Here is a 19,119-nt window from a genome sequence, read left to right as displayed (position 1 = left end):
AACCTTGGTTAGAGTTATCCTGCCATCCTTGGTTATAGTTGCCACCTTGATTGTACCCTTAATTGGGGCGGTCATGAAAGTTGTGAGTGGCTGCTACAGTGTTATCTTCTGGTTGGAGTTGTGGACACTCATCGGTATAGTGACTGTAATCTGCACAGATTTCGCATACTCTTTGTGGAACCAACTGCTGGCTGTGCTGTGGTGGAGAAGGCTGAACTTGCTGAGGTTGTTGTTGATTCAATTGCATCTGCTTTAGCAAGTTAGTCATTTCACATAAGCTCTGAGCTATAGAAGCAGTCTCTTTACTAGTGGATACCTCCGCAATAGCTCTTGACCGACTTTGTCTCTGCCTATGATTCCTAGTAGAGTTAGCTAAGTCCGTGATCAATTGCCATGCTTCTTCCGTAGTCTTGTACTTTTTCATAGAACCATTGCTAGCACCTTCTAGTGTGGTCCTATCTTGAGATTTCAAACCCTGTGTAAAGTAACCGAGCAAAACTATCTTGTCAATCATATGATGAGGACATGCATCTCGAAGAGTATTGAAGCGTTCCAAGTATTCATAGAGGGTCTCAGATTCATCCTGAACGATCATAGACATGTCCTTCCTCAACTTATCGACAACTTCAACTGGAAAGAATTTATCCAGAAACTCTCTCCTAAGTGCATCCCAGTTGGAAACAGTTGCTCCGTGTTGAGTGTAGTACCACTCTCTTGCCTTTCCCTCCAGAGAAAATGGGAAGGCTTTCAATAAAATAGAGATTTCATCAGTGTCATCACGCTTAACAGTAGAACAAGCGGTCTGGAAATCCCTAAGATACTTGATAGGCTCTTGAGCAGGTAAGCCATGATACTTCGGCATCAAGTTGAGTAGTGAAGACTTTATTTCAAAATCTACACCTGCTACTGGGTGGTGCGTCTGGAATGGTTGGAGCGTAAAATCAGGGGCTCCTTCCTCCTGGATAGTGACTCTTCTGGGCGCTGCCATGTCACCTGCACGTAAATGAACTGGATCAGTAGAGAGGAAGATTGTTTCTTCCTTAGATGACGGTTTCGGTTCGTCCTTAAAGAGGAGTCGCCGACGCCTAGCTTGCCTTATATGTGAAAGAGTTCTTTCAATCTCACGGTCAAATGCTGGCAAGCTTGGATCAGGAAGTGAATGCGTCATTTAACGAAAGAAACGTACAGCTCATAGTGATAGAATGAGAAGAAAAATTGCAATAAAAAATAAATACCAATCAATAAATTAACACACTGTTGCAACTCCCCGGCAACGGCACCAAAAATTGATGGGAGTAGAAATTGGTGAATTAAAAATTATTAAAATATATACGTTGCAAGTATAGTTCTTAACTCACCAGAAATCCACTTATCAATTTAGAAAGGTGTCACAGGAATTTAAAATTAAAATACTGGGAGTATGAATCCCAGGTCATCTCCCAACGAGTTGCAGAAAAGTGTGCTATTTTATTAATCAGATGTTTTCAAAAAGGTTTGGGTTGAGTAAACAGGAAATAAAATTGGAGAATTTGAATAATGTAAATAAAAGCCTTGACTGGGAGTTGATTAGTTGGAAATCCCGCTGTTGTTGGATTACTCTCTAGATTAATTGATAATTAAAGGTTATCCTGTTTAGTTATCTCTTACTAGGTAAGGGAAAGTCAAACAAGTTGGGATGCTATGCCCGTTCACAAGTTGCAACCCACTTAATTAAAAGGGATTGGTGTTAGTGACTAGAGGTCAAGCCAACAATAACCCAATTATAATCTTTCTTTCAAGCCTTCCAACTCAAGGGTTCCTTTCAATCAACTCCCCATCAAGTTAGGGAACTACTCCCTTATTGTGAATGTAAAATTCATAACATATGAAAGGGAATTGAAGAAAGACATTGTAAATAAAGATCAAAATAATCAATTAAAAATAAAAGTAATCCTTGTATTAAATAATCCTAAAAATATTCCAATGGTAAAATTAACAAAGCAAGGGATATGGAAGAGTAAAGCCAAGTAAAGAAAACGAACTAGAATGACGAAGTCTTGATGAGGTAATAACTCTTCTCAGTCTCCCAATGCAAAAAGTGGTAGAAAAATAAAATCCTAAGAACTATGAATGTCTAGAGAGAAAAAACCTAGAGGAGGAGTGAAAACTAGATCTAAAACTAAAACTCTATAGAATGAATTGTTGTTCTGGTTTCTGCATGTTCTCTAGATTATCCAGATCGCGCTCATCACGCGATCGCGTCATCCATGCGGACGCGTCAATTGCATTTTTCCCTGCCACGCGGTCGCGTCGTCCACGTTTCCGCGTCACTTGTGCTTTTCCAATCCGCGCGGTCGCATGAGCCATGCGGCCGCGTCACTACGATTTCTCCTCTTTCGCGCGAACGCGTGGGCTATGTGGCCGCGTCACTTCTCGCTGGTTATCTCCTCAACTTTTCGTGTTCCTTCCATTTTTGCTAGCTTCCTTTCCAATCTCTAACTCATTCATGCCCTATAAAGCCTGAAACACTTAACACATAGATTACGGCATCGAATGGAATAAAGGAGAATTAAAATGCATAATTAAAAGTCTCTAGGAAGCAGTTTTCAATCATGTAATAATTTCAGGAAGGAAATATAAATGCATGCTAAATTAATGAATAAGTGGGTAAGGATCATGATAAAACCGCACAATTAAACACAATGTAAACTATAAAATAGTGGTTTATCAATTAGCTTAATACGCTCAAGAGCAGGATCTTTTTCATTGCCTGAGGCAGGGTTGGGCTTGCAGCAATATGCTGGTGTCCTCTTTTGCCACTTCCCTCTTCCATGGTGAATACCATGATGAGATAAATGAATATCACCATCTTCTATGGTGAAAACCCTTCAGTAGGGATATTTTTGTTTTTCCAGCCCCTAGGCATTTTCCTTTTGAAGCCTTCCTCCTTTGTGGATAGTGTACATCCAAAACCAAACTTACGTTTGGTCTTAGGAGGGGTTGAGTTAGTTTCATCCAAAGAAGGAGGCTTGGATACTGAATCCTTTAAGCAAGTACCTCCCTTGTCAGGGGGTAATGGAGGGTCCAAAACTTTGAACACCATCCAGTTCTTATGCAAGCTAATCCTTGTTTCTTGTGCCTCTTAGATTCTGATGCCAGGGCATTTTGGCCAGTTTCACTGACCTTTTCTTTACTGTTTTTAGGTAGTTTCATTGCATTTTCTTAGGAAATAAGCTAGTTTTGGGTAGAAAATCATTTACATCCTGATTCAAGCATGCATTGTGCATTTTACATGATTTCATGAGGATTTTGCATAATTTTAATGACAAAATTGATATTGCATCCCCCATGACTTGGATTAGAACTTTGATGCACTTTATTGCTTGATTTCAGGACAAAGGAAGCAAAGAATGGGAGTAACTTGCAAGGCTAAGGAGAAAAGTGATTGCCAATAACACTCTTAAAAGCCATCAATGCCACGTTAAGGAGTCACGTTAACTAAGTTAACGTGAACTCTAACGTGGAGAAGAGAAGTTGAGCTAACATTAGTGACACTTAACATTGTCACTAACGTTGGCAATTGCTCACAAATGGCCACGTTAGGAGCCAGTTAACCTAGTTAACGTGGCCTCTAACGTTAAAGGGGAAGAGAAGCCAACGTTAGTGACACTCAACATTGTCACTAACGTTGGCCTAAGGTGCAAAGTACCACGTTAACTCCCACGTTAACTTGGTTAACGTAGGAGCTAACGTAAGAGATGAAGAGTTGTCGACAACGTTAGTGACACTCAACATTGTCACTAACGTTGAAGCAACCACACAACCCCCAAGAGCCACGTTAACTTCCCCGTTAACTTGGTTAACGTGGAAGCTAACGATGAGGAATGAAGGATGGGCCAACGTTAGTGACACTTAACATTGTCACTAACGTTGGGATGGCTAAGAGTGGCCACGTTAGAAGCCACGTTAACCTAGTTAACATGGACTCTAACGTGTGACCTATGGGCACATTGAAACGTTAGTGACAATGTTGAGTGTCACTAACGTTCTCGAAGTTTGGCAAAAGCCACGTTAGAAGCCACGTTAACTTAGTTAACGTGGGCTTTAACGTGAAGCAAGAAGGGGCACACTGGAACATTAGTGACAATGTTGAGTGTCACTAACGTTCTCGAAAGTTGGCAAAAGCCACATTAGAAGCCACGTTAACCTAGTTAACGTGGGCTTTAACGTGAGGCTAAGGGGTGCATTGGAACGTTAGTGACAATGTTAAGTGTCACTAACGTTCTCAAACTTATACTTTCACTAAATGTTAAACACTCCTAACGTCTTGAGCTAAAGTCTCTACCCACTTCACACTTTCTCTCTGCACGTAAAGCCAAGCCCAAATGAAGAAAGGAACTGCTTCAAACTCAAGATCCAAAGGCCCAAGACTTGAAGAGCCAACTAGAAGCTGAGAAGAGTAGTATATATAGGAGTAGCTTTGAATTGTTTAAAAAAGAGGGACGGAGAGCTAGGAAATAGAACTACTCTTTGTATTTTACTTTCTCTGCACTTCTAGCTTTATCATGTATTCTCCATCTTTGATTTTGATTTCTAGAGCTATGAACAACTAAACCCCTTTCATTGGGTTAGGGAGCTCTGTTGTAATTTGATGGATCAATACTAGTTTTCATTATTCTTCTTCTATCTTTCCTCTTGATTTTACTTGAAAGCTTTCGATCTTCATCCAATTGGATAGTTATCCTGGAAAAGAAGCTATTCAAACTTGGATCTCTTCGGAACCTTGAAAGAGGAATGAAGAGATCAGCTAGAAATGCTTTCTCATGCTGGACCAAATTGGGTGTGGATGGGTATGTGGCTATAACCCTCTCAACACTTGATTTAGGAAATGCATGTGGTATAATCAGTAACCATACTTCATCTCTTCTCATGAGCAATTGACCAAGGAATTGGCTATTGATCAAGATCTGAGAGATTGAACCACAAGAAATTGTTGTTCAATCACTTAAGATTGCCAAGGAGATCAATGAGTGCATTGATTGAGGAAGAGATGAGAATGAAATTGATCCGGAGAATGCAACATCTCCTGAGCCCAATGAACTCCCCATTTCTGATCTTACCCATTCTCTTTAATTTCTGTAATTTACTTTTATGAGCAATTCCCCCATTCCCAATTACAATTCTGCAATTTACTTTCAGTCATTTACTTTTCCGCCGTTTTATTTTCTCCAAGTATCAACTCTATTCATGGATTCGCTCAACTAGAACATTCCTCTAATTAAAGTTGCTTGATCAATCAATCCCTGTGGGATTCGACCTCACTCTATTGTGAGTTTTTACTTGACGACAAATTCAGTACACTTGCCGAATGGAGATTTGTTGAGAGACAAGTTTTCCGTCGATCAAGTTTATGGCGCCGTTGCCGGGGATTGATTGTGCATCAACAATGATTACATTAGAGGATCACTAGATTGAGCATTTTTGTTTTGTTTGATTTAATTTTTTGTTTGAGTAATTTGCTTTCTGTCTTAGTTAATTTCTCCCCTCCCCTGTTTCTTAGTTTTTCTTTGTTATTTACAATTCAGTTCACTAACCTCACTAACAGTTTGATATAATACATCACTGACACTAACAGTAATCCTAACGAAATACTCTCTGCATTTCTTTTCTTTACTTGTACTCTGTTGGTGGTATGACAGGGAAAAGAGGCGGGGCTTCAACTTCCTTTGATTCTGAACCTGAGAGAACCTTCTTGAGATTAAGAAGGGAGGCAAAAGAAAAACGTGTGGTTGGTGCTGAAGAAGAGGAGGAACACTTTGAAGAATACTTTGAAACAACCATGGAAGACCATCGTGAGGAAGAGGTTCACAACCATGGTGGAGGAGGTAGAGCAAATCCTGGTGGGGAGGATAGAAGAGTCTTGGGCTCTTATATCAACCCAAACCCAGGGAACTGCGGAAGTAGCATCCAAAAGCCAACCATCCATGCCAACAATTTTGAGCTAAAACCTCAGCTCATCACTCTTGTGCAGAATAATTGCTCATTTGGAGGAGGTGCTCAAGAAGATCCGAATCAACACTTGACCATCTTCTTGAGGATTTGTGACACAATGAAGTCCAATAGAGTCCACCAGGATGTCTATAGACTGCTCTTGTTCCCTTTCTCACTCAGGGACAAGGCATTCAAATGGCTCGAATCCTTCCCAAAAGAAAGCCTGACAAATTGGGAGGAAGTAGTGAATAAGTTTTTGGCAAGGTTTTACCCACCGCAAAGGATCAATAGGCTGAGAATTGAAGTACAGACGTTCAGACAGCAAGATGGGGAAACACTTTATGAAGCTTGGGAAAGGTTCAAAGACCTAACAAGAAGGTGTCCACCAAATATGTTTACTGAATGGGTGCAATTGCATATCTTTTATGAAGGCTTGTCATATGAATCAAAGAAGGCAGTAGATCATTCCTCTGGAGGATCCTTGAACAAGAAGAAGACCATTGAAGAAGCCATAGATGTCATTGAAACTGTAGCTGAGAATGACTACTTCTATGCTTCCGAAAGAGGGAACATTAAGGGAGTAATGGAGCTAAACAGTGTGGATGCTCTGCTGGCTCAGAACAAGCTCATTACCAAGCAGTTAGCTGACCTCACCAAGAAGATGGAGAGGAACCAAGTGGCAGCAATTACCACCTCATCAACAACCCAAGAAGAAGTTAAAGAAAAGGACCTTGAGCAAGCCAACTACATTGGGAATTCACCTAGACAGAACCATGATCCATACTCCAAGACATACAACTCTGGATGGAGGAACCACCCAAACTTTGGGTGGGGGAATCAGCAAGAGCAAAGCCAAGACCAGAGACGTTACAACTCCAACAACAATACAGCCCATTCTTCATTTGATGACAAAATCTCTAAGATTGAAACCTTACTTGAAAGTATATGCAGAGACATCCAAGACAGTAAAACATTCTGAGAGGAAGTGCAGTCAAATATGCAGAACCAAGATGCTGCCATCGAGAAACTTGAGACACAAGTTGGTTACCTATTCAATCAGACTTCTAGCAACAACCGAAGCAAAAAAGAGGAGTGTCAAGCTATCACTCTTAGGAGTGGGAAGGAACTGAAGGAATTTGACCAGAAGACACTAGAAGAAGACTCAATTGATGAAGGAGAAAAGCAAGATGGAAATCAAGCCACAACTTCTAAAGTGCAAAAAGAAGAAGGGAAGCTGAAGCCGGATGTCCCGAGAGTTCCATACCCTCAGCAATTGAAGAAAAAGGGAGATGACAACCAGTTTTTGAGATTTTTAGAAATCTTCAAAAAGCTACAAATCAACATACCCTTTGCTGAAGCAATAGAACAAATGCCTCTCTATGCCAAGTTCTTAAAGGAGCTCATGACTAAGAAGAGAAGCTGGAAGAACAACGAAACTGTGATACTGACCGAAGAATGTAGTGCTATCATTCAGCACAAATTACCCCAGAAATTGAAGGATCCAGGGAGTTTTCAGATCCCCTGTGTCATAGGTGAGATCACAGTAGAGAAGGCTCTCTGTGACTTAGGAGCCAGCATCAATTTGATGTCAGCAGCCATGATGAGGAAGATGAAGATCGAGGAGGCTAAACCAACAAAAATGGCCTTACAACTGGCAGACCGATCATTCAAGTTCCCTCACGGCATAGTAGAGGATTTGTTGGTGAAAGTGGGAGACTTCATATTTCCAGCCGATTTTGTAGTATTGGACATGCAAGAGGAAGCCAAGGCCTCCATTATCCTGGGAAGACCCTTCCTGGCCACTGCTGGAGTTGTCATTGATGTCCAAAAAGGTGATCTTACCTTAAGATTACACAATGAGAAGATGACATTCAATGTATTCAAGGCCATGAGTTACCCACCAGAACAATTCAGGGAATGCATGAAATTAGATGCACTTGAGGAAGAAGTGCAGGAGAGCTTCGAAGATGAAGGACCAGAAGAGCCAGAGAGAGTCATGGAAGAGGAGTATGAATCAAGTGAAGAGGTGGGAACAGTAGAAATTCATATACAAGAAGCACCAAAAGTAGAGAACCAAAAGTCAGAAGCACCCAAACTTGAGCTCAAGGCACTGCCACCTACTCTCAAATATGCATACTTAGGAGAAAATGAAAGTTACCCAGTGATCATAAGCTCATCCCTCAGCCAGAATCAAGAGGATGAACTACTCCAAGTATTGAGGAAGCACAAGGATGCCATTGGATGGACTCTTGCTGACTTAAAAGGAATCAGTTCAACCATATGCATGCATAAGATACTGCTAGAAGAGGATGCCAAACCGTCCATTCAATCTCAAAGGAGGTTGAACCCAATCATGAAAGAGGTGGTGCAGAAAGAAGTTATGAAGTTATGGCAGGGAGGGGTGATCTACCCTATCTCAGACAGCCCATGGGTCAGCCCTGTACATGTTGTCCCAAAGAAGGGAGGAATCACTGTAGTTCCAAATAAGAAGAACAAATTAATCCCTACAAGGACGGTCACTGGATGGCGGATGTGCATAGACTACAGAAAACTCAATGAAGCTACACGAAAAGATCATTTCCCCCTTCCATTCATGGATCAGATGTTGGAACGACTTGCAGGCCACGCATATTATTGTTTTCTTGATGGTTATTCGGGATATAACCAAATAGTGGTTGATCCTAGAGACCAAGAGAAAACCTCATTCACTTGCCCATATGGAGTGTTTGCCTACAGGTGAATGCCATTTGGGCTATGTAATGCGCCTGCAACTTTCCAACGCTGCATGCTTTCTATCTTCTCAGACATAATAGAGAAATTCATCGAAGTCTTTATGGATGACTTCTCAGTATTTGGGGATTCTTTTCCTAGCTGCCTACAGCACCTTGCCTTGGTATTGAAAAGATGCCAAGAGACCAACCTGGTCTTGAACTGGGAGAAATGTCACTTCATGGTGACAGGAGGAATAGTCCTTGGTCATAAGGTCTCTAACCAAGGCATTGAGGTGGACAGAGCCAAAGTGGAACTCATTGAAAAACTTTCTCCACCCAGTGATGTCAAGGCAATTAGGAGCTTTTTAGGGCATGCTGGTTTTTACAGAAGGTTTATTAAAGATTTTTCAAAGATAGCCAAGCCCTTAAGCAATCTCCTTGTATCTGATACACCATTTGTCTTCGATGAAACATGCATGTTAGCTTTTGAAAACTTGAAAATGAGATTATCATCTGCACCTATCATTTCCCCACCTGACTGGAACTTACCATTTGAACTGATGTGTGATGCATCTGATTTTGCAATAGGGGCAGTGTTAGGATAGAGGAAAGATAACTTAGTCCATGTGATATACTATGCCAGCAAGGTCCTTAATGATGCTCAAATAAATTATACCACAACCGAAAAGGAACTGCTGGCAATAGTTTTCGCATTTGACAAGTTTAGATCGTACCTCATTGGTGCAAAAGTGATTGTTTTCACAGATCACACAGCACTTAAATATTTGTTTGCTAAGCAAGAATCAAAACCGAGACTAATAAGATGGATCTTATTGTTGTAGGAATTTGATATTGAAATCAGAGACAAGAAAGGAGTGGAGAACAAGGTAGCAGATCACCTCTCCAGAATCCCTCAGGATGAAGGTGGGGCACATGATACTCATGTGAACAAGCTCTTCCCTGATGAGCAATTGATGGTAGTTCACAAGGCTCCATGGTTTGCAGACATAGCCAACTTCAAGGCAACTGGGGCTTTACCACCAGATATACATAAACATCAGAAAAGAAAGCTCATGAATGATGCAAAATACTTTGTCTAGGACGAGCCATATCTCTTCAAGAAGTGTTCAGATGGAGTCCTCAGAAGATGTGTTTCGGAAGAAGAAGGACGAGAGGTCCTATGGAATTGCCACAACTCAAGTTATGGAGGCCACTTTGGAGGGGACAGAACTGCAGCAAAGGTTCTACAAAGTGGGTTCTTTTGGCCGACCCTTTTCAAGGACGCCAAGGAACTGGTAAAAAGCTGCAATGAATGCCAAAGAGCTGGAAACTTGCCCAAAAGAAATGCCATGCCACAAAATTTCATCTTAGAGCTGGAATTGTTTGATGTGTAGGGAATAGATTTCATGGGGCCGTTTCCAACTTCATATGCAAACAAGTACATCTTAGTAGCTGTGGATTATGTCTCCAAGTGGGTAGAGGCGATTGTAACTCCAACAAATGATAACAAGGTGGTTATGAACTTCCTCAAGAAGAATATCTTTAGCCAGTTTGGAGTCCCAAGATCCCTCATCAGTGATGGAGGGAGCCACTTTTGTAACAGACCATTAGAGGCTCTTCTCCTACGATATGGGGTAAAACACAAGGTAGCCACACCTTACCACCCCCAAACAAGTGGACAAACTGAGATATCCAACAGAGAACTAAAGAGGATTCTGGAAAAGACTGTGGGTGCATCAAGAAAGGATTGGTCAAAGAAGTTGGATGATGCTCTTTGGGCGTACAGAACAGCATTCAAAACACCACTTGGAATGTCCCCATATCAGCTGGTGTATGATAAAGCTTGTCACTTACCACTGGAGCTAGAACACAAGGCTCTATGGGCTATCAAGATACTAAATTTTGACAGCATTGCTGCTGGTGCAAAGAGAATCTTACAGTTGCAAGAGATGGAGGAATTCAGGTCACAAGCCTATGAAAATACCAAGATGTATAAGGAGAAGGCAAAGAGAAGACATGACTCACATCTTGCACCCAGGAGTTTCAAAAGGGGGCAGCGAGTGCTCCTATACAATTCCAAACTAAGACTGTTCCCAGGAAAACTCAAATCAAGGTGGTCCGGACCCTTTCTTGTCACAAAGGTCTCGCCGTATGGACACGTAGAAGTCATGGATGAAGTTTCAGAAAAGACTTTTACAGTGAATGGACAAAGACTCAAGCATTATCTGGGCAACATGGGGGAAAACCCCAGGATGAAATACCATCTCAAGTAAGTGAGGACTCGTCGAGCTAGTGACGATAAAAAAGCGCTTTGTTGGGAGGCAACCTAACCTCAGGTAGTTCATTTTTATCTTCATTTCAATAAAGATCACAAGTTGTTTCCCCTGTATTGCAAGGAGCTAGGTTTGGTGTTTCACACCAGAACAATCAAAGGAGACAGTGTAATTCTAAGTTTGGTGTTCCACCAAAAGGACATTTAGTTAGAATTATACCCGCTCCCAAAACGCATTGCTAGCTCTAACCAATCGAGGAAAACCACTTAGATGTGGTTAGACTTTAGTTAATAATTGTTTTGTTAACAACAAGATATGAGTTTGTCAGCATATATGCAAGATTGTGTACTAAGCAAGGAACTAAGTTTGGTGTTCACACACCAAATCAAGTTCATAAGACACAAGCACATGCAAGCTAACTATTTCTCAAAATGTTGTGTGAACAATCAACTTCCAATAACTTTACAGGAATTTTATGGTGCACCTTCACTCAAGGAAGTGAGGAAGCAAAGAGCAGGAGGAGGACGAAAAGAAGGTGATTAGAAGTTGTCATCTGAAGGTTGTATTGTCACTTAATTCCATGTATTTACAATTTGAACATTGGAAGCCCAAATGTAATCTTGATTAATGGTTACCAATGAGTCTAAACATGTTTTTAAACTCTACCTTGTTGTTGAAAATGGTTTATGATTCTAGTTGGAGTGTCACTGCATCTTTCATTTACTTACTTGTATGCTTGTCTTTTAAATCAAATGAAAAGAGAATGAGTGTTTATGTTTCTAAAAGACCAGAGTGGAGCCCATAATGTGGAAGTGTATTCATGAATCTTTGGGGGGGTAATCATAAGTTAGCTAAGTTGGTTCAACCACAAGGTTAGGATGACAACTATCTATCCTGAATACTTTACTTTTGATATACCCATGAGACTAAGATAACAACAAGATCCTAATAAGAGAAAAGGGAAAGAACAATGGAAGTGAAAAACAAAAGACAAAGAATAAGCAATAAGGCTAGGCACCAATGGTTTACCTTAAGACATGTGTCTGTGGTGCTCCTGTGTGGGGGATCTACTTGGATGAATAAGCTCTTAGGGGTGCTTTATCACTTGGTAACTTGGGTTAACTAACCCAGGATTATCAGCTGAAAATCCACTATCAAGAGTAACCCTCACTACAGAACACTTAGTAACCCAAAGAGGTGCTGGACACCAAGGTCTCAAGGAAGAAAATAAATGAACCAGATGCCTGTGGTGTGTATGTATGGGGGAGAGACTTGAGGGAGTAAGTCCTTAGGGGTGTTTCAAGACCTAGCACCTTGAACCAACTGGTTCGGGAGTGTTGGCTGAAAGCTTATCTTAAAAAGTTGCCCCCATACAGAGCACTTAGCCTGAAGAACACAAACAACCCTTGAAATAACAATAAAAGGATCAATAAAGGTCTCATGGGATATAACAAAGTGAGTATTTTAGGAGATGATAACGGTCTGAAAGCCAGTAGTGGAATGAACCTAAGTTGCTATGCATGAAACCACCATAAAATCAGTAATATGACTTCCACAAGAATGACTCATTTCTCTGGAGATTACATTCATCATTCTCTTGTTCCAGTACTTTCGTAGGGACAAGAAAGCTTTAAGTTTGGTGTTGTGATGCCAGGGCATTTTGGCCAGTTTCACTGACCTTTTCTTTACTGTTTTTAGGTAGTTTCATTGCATTTTCTTAGGAAATAAGCTAGTTTTGGGTAGAAAATCATTTACATCCTGATTCAAGCATGCATTGTGCATTTTACATGATTTCATGAGGATTTTGCATGATTTTAATGACAAAATTGATATTGCATCCCCCATGACTTGGATTAGAACTTTGATGCACTTTATTGCTTGATTTCAGGACAAAGGAAGCAAAGAATGGAAGTAACTTGCAAGGCTAAGGAGAAAAGTGATTGCCAATAACACTCTCAAAAGCCATCAATGCCACGTTAAGGAGTCACGTTAACTAAGTTAACGTGAACTCTAACGTGGAGAAGAGAAGTTGAGCCAACGTTAGTGACACTTAACATTGTCACTAACGTTGGCAATTGCTCACAAATGGCCACGTTAGGAGTCACGTTAACCTAGTTAACGTGGCCTCTAACGTTAAAGGGGGAAGAGAAGCCAACGTTAGTGACACTCAACATTGTAACTAACGTTGGCCTAAGGTGCAAAGTACCACGTTAACTCCCACGTTAACTTGGTTAACGTAGGAGCTAACGTAAGAGATGAAGAGTTGTCGACAACGTTAGTGACACTCAACATTGTCACTAACGTTGAAGCAACCACACAACCCCCAAGAGCCACGTTAACTTCCCCGTTAACTTGGTTAACGTGGAAGCTAACGATGAGGAATGAAGGATGGGCCAACGTTAGTGACACTCAACATTGTCACTAACGTTGGGATGGCTAAGAGTGGCCACGTTAGAAGCCACGTTAACCTAGTTAACGTGGACTCTAACGTGTGACCTATGGGCACATTGGAACGTTAGTGACAATGTTGAGTGTCACTAACGTTCTCGAAGGTTGGCAAAAGCCACGTTAGAAGCCACGTTAACTTAGTTAACGTGGGCTTTAATGTGAAGCAAGAAGGGGCACACTGGAACGTTAGTGACAATGTTGAGTGTCACTAACGTTCTCGAAGGTTGGCAAAAGCCACGTTAGAAGCCACGTTAACCTAGTTAACGTGGGCTTTAACGTGAGGCTAAGGGGTGCATTGGAACATTAGTGACAATGTTAAGTGTCACTAACGTTCTCAAACTTATACTTTCGCTAAATGTTAAACACTCCTAACGTCTTGAGCTAAAGTCTCTACCCACTTCACACTTTCTCTCTGCAAGTAAAGCCAAGCCCAAATGAAGAAAGGAACTGCTTCAAACTCAAGATCCAAAGGCCCAAGACTTGAAGAGCCAACTAGAAGCTGAGAAGAGTAGTATATATAGGAGTAGCTTTGAATTGTTTAAAAAAGAGGGACGGAGAGCTAGGAAATAGAACTACTCTTTGTATTTTACTTTCTCTGTACTTCTAGCTTTATCATGTATTCTCCATCTTTGATTTTGATTTCTAGAGCTATGAACAACTAAACCCCTTTCATTGGGTTAGGGAGCTCTGTTGTAATTTGATGGATCAATACTAGTTTTCATTATTCTTCTTCTATCTTTCCTCTTGATTTTACTTGAAAGCTTTCGATCTTCATCCAATTGGATAGTTATCTTGGAAAAGTAGCTATTCAAACTTGGATCTCTTCGGAACCTTGAAAGAGGAATGAAGAGATCAGCTAGAAATGCTTTCTCATGCTGGACCAAATTGGGTGTGGATGGGTATGTGGCTATAACCCTCTCAACACTTGATTTGGGAAATGCATGTGGTATAATCAGTGACCATACTTCATCTCTTCTCATGAGCAATTGACCAAGGAATTGGCTATTGATCAAGATTTGAGAGATTGAACCACAAGAAATTGTTGTTCAATCACTTAAGATTGCCAAGGAGATCAATGAGTGCATTGATTGAGGAAGAGATGAGAATGAAATTGATCCGGAGAATGCAACATCTCCTGAGCCCAATGAACTCCCCATTTCTGATCTTACCCATTCTCTTTAATTTCTGCAATTTACTTTTATGAGCAATTCCCCCATTCCCAATTACAATTCTGCAATTTACTTTCAGTCATTTACTTTCCCGTCGTTTTATTTTCTGCAAGTATCAACTCTATTCATGGATTCGCTCAACTAGAACATTCCTCTAATTAAAGTTGCTTGATCAATCAATCCCTGTGGGATTCGACCTCACTCTATTGTGAGTTTTTACTTGACGACAAATTTGGTACACTTGCCGAATGGAGATTTGTTGAGGGACAAGTTTTCCCTCGATCAAATTCCCAGCTTTTTCATTACAGAGAGTGGCACGAGGTTTATACTTGACCCTAGGTTGCACAGAGCCTTCTCAAATGTCATGGTGCTTATGGTGTAAGGGATCAGGAAGCGTCCAGGATCTGGAAGCTTCTGAGGTAGCTTCAGTTGAACCAAAGCAAGGAGTTCTTTGGAAAACAATGGAGGTTCTTCCTCTAAGGTATTTGTACCAAATAACTTGGCATTCCGCATCATGATAAATAAAGCATAAAATAAAATAGAGATACTTATGTAATTTAATGGTAAGAATTTCAGATAGGCGTATGAAGATGCTGTGCTCCTTTTGAATCTCTGCTTTCCTACTGCCTTCTTCCAATCCTTCTTACTCCTTTCCATGGCAAGCTGTATGTAGGGCATCACTGTTGTCAATGGCTACATCCCATCCTCTCAGTAAAAATGGTCCAAATGCTCTATCACAGTACGGCTAATCATCTATCGGTTCTCGATCATGTCGGAATAAAATCCCTTGATTCTTTTGCGTTTGTCATCACGCCCAACAATCACGAGTTTGAAGCTCGTCACAGTCATTCAATCCCTGAATCCTACTCGGAATACCATAGACAAGGTTTAGACTTTCCAGATTCTCATGAATGCCGCCATCAATTCTAGCTTATACCATGAAGATTCTGATTAAGGAATCCAAGAGATATGCTCCCGGTCTAAGGTAGAACGGAAGTGGTTGTCAGTCACGCATTCATAGGTGAGAATGATGATGAGTGTCACAAATAATCACATTCATCATGTTGAAGTGCAACGAATATCTTAGAACAGGAATAATCTGAATTGAATAGAAAATAGTAGTAATTGCATTGAAACTCGAGGTACAACGGAGCTCCACACCCTTAATCTATGGTGTGTAGAAACTCCACCGTTGAAAATACATAAGTGATCAAGGTTCAGGCATGGCCGAATGGCTAGCCCCCAAAATAAAAACCAAGATGTGTAAAATCCAGATATGGAACCAAGATGTCAAATACAATAGTAAAAAGTTCTATTTATACTAGACTAGCTACTAAGGTTTACAGAAGTAAGTAATTGATGCATAAATCCACTTCCGGGGCCCACTTGGTGTGTGTTTAGGCTGAGCTTGATCTTTACACGAGGTGAGGCTTCTTTTGGAGTTGAACGCCAAGTTGTAACGTGTTTTTGGCGTTCAACTCTGGTTCGTGACGTGTTTCTTGCGTTTAACTCCAGAATACAGCATGGAACTGGCGTTGAGTGCCAGTTTACGTCATCTAATCTCGAATAAAGTATGAACTATTATCTATTGCTGGAAAGATCTAGATGTCTACTTTCCTACGCCATTGAGAGCACGCCATTTAGAGTTCTCTAGCTCTAGAAAATCCACTTCGAGTGCAGGGAGGTCAGAATCCAACAACATCAGCAGTCCTTTGTCAGCCTTTTATCAGAGTTTTGCTCAGGTCCCTCAATTTCAGCCAGAAATTACCTGAAATCATAGAAAAACACACAAACTCATAGTAAAGTCCAGAAATGTGAATTTAGCATAAAAACTAATGAAAACATCCCTAAAAGTAGCTAGATCCTACTAAAAACTACCTAAAAACAATGCCAAAAAGCGTATAAATTATCCGCTCATCACAACACCAAACTTAAATTGTTGCTTGTCCCCAAGCAACTGAAAATCAAATAGGATAAAAAGAAGAGAATATACTATAAATCTCAGAATATCAATGAATATTAGTTCTTAATTATATGAGCGGGACTTGTAGCTTTTTGCCTCTGAACAGTTTTGGCATCTCACTTTTTCCTTTGAAGTTTAGAATGATTGGCATCTCTAGGAACTTAGAATTTCAGATAGTGCTATTGATTCTCCTACTTAAGTATGTTGATTCTTGAACACAGCTACTTTTATGAGTCTTGGTCGTGGCCCTAAGCACTTTGTTTTCCAGTATTACCACCGGATACATAAATGCCAGAGACACATGACTGGGTGAACCTTTTCAGATTGTGACTCAGCTTTGCAAAAGTCCCCAGTTAGAGGTGTCCAGAGCTCTTAAGCACACTCTTTTTGCTTTGGATAACGACTATAACCACTCAGTCTTAAGCTTTTCACATGGACCTGCATGCCACAAGCACATGGTTAGGGACAGCTTGATTTAGCCGCTTAGGCCTGGATTTATTTCCTTGGGCCCTCCTATCCATTGATGCTCAAAGCCTTGGATCCTTTTTACCCTTGCTTTTTGGTTTTAAGGGCTATTGGCTTTTTCTGCTTACTTTTTCTTTTTCTTTCTAAATTTTTTTTTGCCAATTTTTTTCGCAAGCTTTTGCTTTTTCACTATTTTTTCTTGCTTCAAGAATCAATTTCATGATTTTTCAGATTATCAATGGCATTTCTCTTTGTTCATCATTCTTTCAAGAGCCAACAATTTTAACATTCATAAACAACAAGATAAAAAATATGCACTGTTCAAGCATTCATTCAGAAAACAAAAAGTATCGTCACCACATCAACATAATTAAACTAAATTCAAGGATAATTTCGAAATTTATGTACTTCTTGTTCTTTTGTATTAAAAACATTTTTTCATTTAAGAAAGGTGAAAGATTCATGGAGTTATTCATAGCCTTAAGACATAGTTACTAAATACTAATGATCATGTAGTAAAGACACAAAACATAAATAACATAAAGCTTTAAAAAAATCAAAAAACAGAGAAATAGAACAAGGAATGAGTCCACCTTAGTGGCGTCTTCTTCTTGAAGGATCAATAATGTCCTTGAGCTCTTCTATGTCTCTTCCTTGCCTTTGTTTCTCCTCCCTCATTGCTTTTTGATCTTCTCTAATTTCATGGAGAATGATGGAGTGTTCTTGATGTTCCACCCTTAATTGATCCATATTATAACTCAAGTCTTCTAGAGAGTTGTTGAGTTGTTCCTAATAATTTTTGGGAGGAAAGTGCATCCCTTGAGGCATTTCCGGGATTTCTTGGTGATGAGCTTTCTCACGCGTCTCTTGGGATCCATGAGTGGGCTCTCTTGTTTGCTCCATCCTCTTCTTAGTGATGGGCTTATCCTCCTCAATGGGGATGTCTTCTTCTATGATAACTCCAGCTGAGTAACATAGATGGCAAATAAGATGAAGAAAAGCTAGCCTTGCCATGGTGGAGGACTTTTCAGCTATTTTGTAGAATTCAAGAGAGATGACTCCATGAACTTCTACTTCCTCTCCAATCATGATGCTATGGATCATGATGGCTCGATCCACAGTAACTTCAGATCGGTTGCTAGTGGGGATGATGGAGCATTGGATGAACTCCAACCATCCTCTAGCCACAGGCTTGAGGTCCAGTCTTCTTAATTGAATCGGCTTGCCTTTGGAGTCTCTTTTCTATTGAGCTCCTTCAACACATATGTCCATAAGGACTTGGTCCAACCTTTGATCAAAGTTGACCCTTCTAGTGTAGGGGCGTGCATCTCCTTGCATCATGGGCAAGTTGAACGCCAATCTCACATTTTTCGGACTAAAATCTAAGTAATTCCCCCGAACCATTGTAAGATAGTTCTTTGGATTCAGGTTCACACTTTGATCATGGTTCCTAGTGATCCATGCATTGGCATATAACTCTTGAACCATTAAGATTCTGACTTGCTGAATCGGGTTGGTCAGAACTTCCTAACTTCTTCTTTGGATCTCATGTCGGATCTCCGGATACTCATTTTTCTTGAGTTTGAAAGGGACCTCAGGGATCACCTTCTTCTTGGCCACAACATCATAGAAGTGGTCTTGATGGGCTTTAGAGATGAATCTCTCCATCTCCCATGACTCGGAGGTGGAGGCTTTTGTCTTCCCTTTCCCTTTTCTAAAGGTTTCTCCGGTCTTAGGTGCCATAAGTGGTTATGGAAAAACAAAAAGCTATGCTTTTACCACACCAAACTTAGAATGTTGCTCACCCTTGAGCAAGAGAAGAAAGAAAGGAAGGAGAAGAAGATATGGAGGAGAGGGAGAGATGTGTATGTTTCGGCCATATGGGTGGGATTGGGTGGGAAAGAGATGATGGATGTGAGTGGTAAAGGGGGTAATTGGAAAGAGAGATTGAGGTGATTGGTGAAGGGTTTTTGAGGAAGAGTGTTTATGGGGAAGAGAGTTTATGGGGAAGAGAGGATGAATGTGAAGAAGAGGAGAGAAGGTGAGTTGAGGTAGGTGGGGATCATGTGGGGTCCACAGATCCTGGGATGATCCTGTGGGGTCCACAGATCCTGAGGTGT

The sequence above is a fragment of the Arachis hypogaea genome, chromosome 1 (genome assembly GCF_003086295.3).
Source record: "Arachis hypogaea cultivar Tifrunner chromosome 1, arahy.Tifrunner.gnm2.J5K5, whole genome shotgun sequence".
In the NCBI taxonomy this organism is placed as follows: domain Eukaryota; kingdom Viridiplantae; phylum Streptophyta; class Magnoliopsida; order Fabales; family Fabaceae; genus Arachis; species Arachis hypogaea.
This window is presented reverse-complemented; position numbering follows the sequence as displayed.